Source organism: Poecilia formosa, unplaced genomic scaffold (assembly GCF_000485575.1).
Source record: "Poecilia formosa unplaced genomic scaffold, Poecilia_formosa-5.1.2 Scaffold425, whole genome shotgun sequence".
NCBI classification, from domain to species: domain Eukaryota; kingdom Metazoa; phylum Chordata; class Actinopteri; order Cyprinodontiformes; family Poeciliidae; genus Poecilia; species Poecilia formosa.
In genome coordinates this window covers 13093-19735 of record NW_006800364.1, presented here as the reverse complement: position 1 = coordinate 19735, position 6643 = coordinate 13093, and positions in this window count along the sequence as shown.

The window sequence follows — 6643 nt, the reverse complement described above, 5'->3', positions numbered from 1 at the left end:
GAGACTCAGAAGGAGACGCGTGTGCCCAGCTAGCCGCCGCCTTTTGCAGCTAATCAAAGAATGTCCGACGATTCAACTGACTCCCCCTCCCCCACCCCCCCGACAGCACTGTTCCGACACGGTCTCGGAGGCTCATAATAAATGTCAAACTAAGAAGCTTCCGTTCCGCGCACTGCCTGTTGCTGCTAATCAAAGATCGTAGATCCACGTTCTTTGAGCCAATATGGCAAAAATTGGTCGGGACTTTTTCATATCCCGTGAATATTGGTCGGGACATGTCCCTACCGTCCCTACCCAAACCTACGCCCATGTTACAGTGATCCCTCGTTTTTTGCAGGGGTTGCGTTCCAAAAGTAACCCGCGATAAGCGAAATCCGCGAAGTAGAGTTACCTTTATTTTTTACTATTATTACACAGCATAATTAAATACTCTACATTGAAACCAAAGAACAAAACCTGTTTTGTTCTTTGGTTTCAAAGAACAAACACATCCACTGTTTCAGGTCAGTGGATGTGCTTGTGCATCAATCGGGCCTTAATGTCATCCAGAGTCATGTCATTAAAGCGTCTCCTCCAACCTGCCCCGTGAGATTTACAGCTGTATCTACGGCAGAGCGATGGATCTCGTCAAGCGATCCTCCAGTCAGGTTTTGCGCTGATTCTGGCCAGTTTTTTCCAGCAGGCATTCAAAGTTTCAGTTTTCATCTCCTGAATGGCCAAGCTGTATTACCATCCATCCATCCATTTTCTTTATACCCTTGTCCCTAGCGGGATCGGGAGGGTTGCTGGTGCCTATCTCCAGCTAACGTTCCGGGCGAGAGGCGGGGTACACCCTAGACAGGTCGCCAGTCTGTCGCTGGGCAACACAGAGACAGACAACGATGCACACACACACTCACACCAAGGGACAATTTAGACAGACCAATTAACCTAACAGTCATGTTTTTGGACTGTGGGAGGAAGCCGGAGTACCCGGAGAAAACACACACGTGCACAGAGAGAACATGCAAACTCCATGCAGAAAGACTGGGCCGGGAATCGAACCCAGAACCTTCTTGCTGCAAGGCAACAGCTACCAACTGCGCCACCGTGCAGCCAAGCTGCATTACTTATATTTAAATACCGTAACATTATTGGCACACAGGTAGAGAAGAACTGCAGAGACTGTTTAGCCAATCAGGATGCAGAACGCAATGCACTGTGAAAAAAACTGCACAAAAAAAATTCTGCGAAACAGCAAGACCGTGAAAGGTGAACCAGGTTATAGCGAGGGTTCACTGTACTCCAATTTTCACTCTTGCACTACTATCACAAAATACTCTTTCACAGACAACACAGCAGAAACATTTAATCAAATCTACTTTTTTTCCTTGCCTTTCAGCTGTAATGAGAAGCACTGGTGAAGGCCTATTGTATTTGCAAGATTTCTCGATTATTTTTATTTTTCCACCACTTTATGCAGCCTTTTGGGGTCTTTATCATATTCAAAAACTCACCAAACATGACCCAAAATTGTCTCCCTAGGAAAATTTTCGGATTCCGGTGGAATAGCAAGTGGGCGTGGCCAAACTGCTCTACAGCGCCCCATAACGTCAGATGGGAAAAACCGTAGGTCGTAGAGATCTGAAACTCAGTACGTAGGTACATCCCCCAAAATCAGGGAAAAAAGTCTCTTGGAGGTACCCCCTAAAATTCACAGGGAGGCAGCCATTTTGGGTCCTAGGGTAAATTTTGGCCATTTTTCACTTTTACTTATGTCGAACTTTAACGAATTCCTCCTAGGGATTTCAACCTATCGGCTTCATTCATCGTCAGAATGCAGTTAAGGCATGGGGCTTTAAAAGTTATTGAAAAAAATGTACTTTTCATGTATGTTCAGGGGGCGTGGCAGAGCAGCGAACTTGGTGTACTCGCCAAAACAAACAAAACGCTATAACTTGCACATAAAAAGCTCCATTGGCACCGAACTTGGAATGAGAGATCCTGGTAGGATACCTGACAATCCTATCTAGCCATAGTCTGACGTCATCTAAGCCCCGCTCCCTCAGAACAGGAAGTGAATTTTCTAGGCTAGCGCTAGGCGTTGGGCCCATAGACATTATATAAACAAATAAAACTTAAAATCCCAAAAACTTTTGGGAAAAATACTGTAGTTTTTCTGCTGTTTCATTTGGCACAAAACTAAAGCATAAAATGAACATCATGCCCTCAGCGATAGTAGTGGTAGTGTTATGGTCTAGGATTATTTTGTTGCTTCAGAAGGTAGAACACTTGCTCTAGTTAGGTAATTAGTATCAGTAAATCTAATAGTTGATTTGGATCATTGCCCTCGCAAAAAAATCCCATGAAATTCACGTGGGGTCACATGTGGCCATGTGGTTCCCATTTTCCACATGTGATAAAGTATTTTGTTCATGTGATCCATTGTTTATTCAACATGTGAATAAACAATGAAAAGATGCCTCATGGACCGCTCTCGCCTATTGTCGCTGACGAGATTTAGGGCGGCCATCTTGAAGCGGTCCACCACTCAGCGTTATGTGTTTAGCAGCACAATGATGTATCACCGCATTTAATCGATCATAACACGCTTTTTTGTTACTGGAAACCATATTCAAAAATCTATCAAAGCAACATTCATAAACAATTCATTTTTTAAGTATGTTTTTAATACATAGTTCATCATATTTAAATATGCTTAGTGGCTATAACAATAGAATAGGAATGGAATATTCTGATATTGACAAACACAAATAAATAATGATTAATACTGAATAATATATATTAGACACATGTTTAGATGTATATGTTTTTCAGCCGACAAGTTCTAGCTTCAGAGTGATTCAGCAGCTGAGATTGAGTCCAAAATCCGATGTGAGATTCATCCGTGCTGCAGTGAATCCGTCTCTCTCTTTAAATATATTTCCCACTTCTTCCTCACATCGTGTCTTTAGGAAACCTTCAAAACAAAAACGGAAGATTTGGGATGTATCTTACTTTTGACAGAGTGAAAGAATATAAATAGTCTTCACCACCTGTGTAAACTTTGCTGGTGAATGTTATAACACAATATAAGTTTTATAATATATGTCACATTGTTTCATTTCTAATGTAGGCTCTTGAGTCAGATAATCTAAGTCAATGTTAGAGAATAATTAATTTTTTTAGATTTACAGAATCTCAGTTAGCCTTCATAGCGGGGCTGAACCCGTATTACACCAAGCACTCTAGCTAATATTAGCTGGTGTCTCACCGGTGGACATAAATACAGTAAAGTAATATTCTAATCACAAAATATACACAATAATATGTCCATCTTACTTGTGAAATGTTGTTTGTGGAGCCCTCACATCAATAGTCCATCGATCAAAACAACAATATCCCTCAGTGCTGAGGCATCTTCTGCTGTTTTGGTTGAGCAAAGTAGGAGGGACGACCGCTCCAAGATGGCCGCCGTATTTCCTGCGCCAGAGCACCCACTGTTGGGTCTACTCTTATAGTATGTCTATGGTCGGGCCCACCGAGTCCGGTCGCTGCTCGCGGGAGATGCTAGCTACGCTGAGCGTTTATCAGATAATCCCACTGGCAGAGAGGATGACAGTGACAAGGACGACAGCAGGAGCAACTGCGGTTCGGATGTTGCTTCCCAGGTGGGAAGCACCGCGGTGAAATATAGGCGGTTGAGCGGATACTCAGTCAACCCTGGGGTCCATATGTCCGACTCAGCCTCGCTCCTAGGTGTGGGCTCGCTCCTTCTCGAGCTATCTAGCTTGATCAAGGAGCCAGCTAGCGCTAATGGGCTTCCCGTCCCCCAACCTCCTTCGCCACTTTCGAATGACCTGGCAGGACGGTTTAGCTCTGCCCTGAGACGCCGTCCGGACCCCATCTGGCCTCATTTTCCGGTCGTAATGGCTTGCATAACTGAGGCAGCGGCTGAACCCGCGAAGCTGAGGGCGCCTGTCTCTACTTATGCACCTATCACCAGGGTGGAAGGGCTCACGGAGCGGAGTTTTCCCTCTGTTACCCCTCTGGATTCGGGCCTCGCTGACGTGTTTAGGGTCAGGACGTCAGGATTAGTCCAGCGGCCTGTGCCTCTTCTAAGCGCGGATCTGCGCGATCTCTGACCGGGCCCTCCAGTGCCCTCCACAGTTGCTGCAGCCTCTTCCGGTTCCGCTCCGCCACCCTCCTCCACCTCTCTGTAGTTCTTCCTGATGCGACAACCAGCGACCCAGCGTCTTCCCAGAGAACGTCAGCCCGAACCATCTGGACCGGCCAGCCGCAGGGACCACGGAGAAGTAAAGTTAGGAAATGGCTAGCTGAGAGGAATGTGTGTGATAATGTGAAATGTTTTGAAATAAAACACAAACATATCGCCGAGAGCAAAATCCCAGCTTCCTTCCACACATTCCCCACACACAGTGAGCCAGCGACCTCTAGACAGCTGTTTAGGAGGCACTGCAGCTCCGCGGTTTCTACACAGAATTTTTCTGTCTCAGTGGATAAGTCTTCCTCTTCTGAGCAGTCTGAATCTGAAAGCACGTTTTGTGAACAGTCAAAGCCTACCGTGATTCCAGCTGCAGCTTCGCACTCATCTCACTTTGTGAGTGGCGACTGTCTGTCATCAGTCCGGCAGCGGTCTGCGCCGAAATGGCGTCTTAAGCACCCTGACTCCCTTTCAGGAAGTGCTAAGATGCTCGGAGACTTGCTGTGCAGCGCTGCTCAGGAGCTGCTAGACTCATGGCAGCAAACCAGCATAACACAAAGATATTTGCACAGTTTTTCCCCCAACTAACTGACTGAGTTGAGTAAAGCTGTTGGATGCAGGTGATGTTAGCTAAAACATGACTAGCTAATATGAATACAGCACCTTAAGCTTGTTAAAAAGCAGCCTGTAGGCTACTGATGTTGTCTATGTTCAGCTACGTCGATTAATTTTGCCCCCCAAAATAAGCTGATGCCCCATCCTGTTAAACTCATCTGGAGAAGGGGCTGCCCCACCGTCTTGATCAGAGGAACGGACATCATGTCCAGGGGCGGTCTTTTATGCGTTTCCCCCAGTTCCATTGATTCCACAGCTCCTGGACCAAGTTCAGGAGGAACAGCTGTCGTTAATCCTGGCACCCGAGCACAAGAACGCAGCGTGGTTTACCAGTCTGCAGCAGCTGGTGTCAGGTCGACCGTGGAAGCTGACATGGACAAAGGATGCGCTCCTCCAGGCTGGGGGAGCGATCAGAGCCAACCAGAAATAGGTCAGCATCTCTGGGTCTGGTGACTGAACAGGAGCACCTAGGGAGACTCGGTCTCCCTCAGGTGGTGGTGCGCACCATTCAGGGCGCACGAGCTGCTTCTACCACAGTGTTATATGCTTCAAAATGGTCAGCCTTTCAACGATGGTGCGCAGGAGAGAGGGTGGAGCCCATTTCCTGTCTTGTAGGCGGCGTGCTGTCATTTCTCCAGCAGCTGATGGACAAATTTAGCTTTTAGCACCATTAAAACATGCTGCAGCTATTTCCTCCTGCCATGAGGGTTTTTGGTGGCAAAACGGTCTTCAATCACCCACTGATGAAGCGGTTTCTGAGAAGTGTGCGCAGAAGCAAACCGGTGTCATCCCCACTTGCTTCTCCGTGGGATTTAACACTGGTCCTGCACATTCTGGTTGAAGCTCCATTTGAGCCTTTAGATCAGGCTCCTCTTAAGTTCCTGTTTTTTAAAACTACTCTGCTGTTGGCCCTTACGTCTTCAAAGAGAGTGAGCGATTTTTCCGCTCTCTCTGTTGCTCCACAGTCTTGAGCCATTGTGGGTCAAAAGTTGTCAAAGGAATTTTCGTACATCAAAGCATGTGGGTGTGGCCAAGCCTCAAATCTGGCCATTCACCATTAAACATCAAGGTGGAATAACTTCCCCTCATTAGTTCCCAACTAAGATCGATCCTTGTCCACCCACAGACAGGAATGCAGTCCAGTATTTGGTGGGCATGGCCAAATTCCTCCACAGCACCCCCTAGAATATTTTAATAAATCAGCCCCAAGCAATGCTTTGACCCAGAATTATGAAACTTGGCACACGTGTATTTTGTCAGGACCAACAAAAAAGTCTATTGGAGCCATGGTCTAAACCCAACAGGAAGTCGGCCATTTTTGATCAAAGCTGCCATTTTGTCTATTCTGAGCAAACTTGTCCTACAGCTTTTGAGATCCAGGCCTCAAACTCAGTCAGCACAGTATGGAGGCATTGAAGGTCTAAAGTTATCAAAGGAATTTTCCTATGTCAAAGCATGTGGGCGTAGCCAAGCCTCAAATCTGGCCATTCGCCATGAAATATCAAGATGAATTTCCCCATATAAGCTCCCGGCTGCATCAAACTTCATTGATAACATCACAGACCAGAGCTCATCACATTCAAATGGTCAATTGGTGACATCACTTTAGCCCTGCTCCCTTCCAACAGGAAGTCACCTGTTGGAAGAAACTATTAGAGCAGTTACAGCAGTCTTTCTTTCTGTTGGAAGAAAGACTGCTCTAAATCATACATGCCTCATCTTTATTTACAGTAAACTTGTTAGTGTTGACCTTTGTTAGCCTCTAAAGAGCTTTAAATTGCAATTCAGTTCTACTGGGGTTGTGCATCATCAAGGAGCACTGAG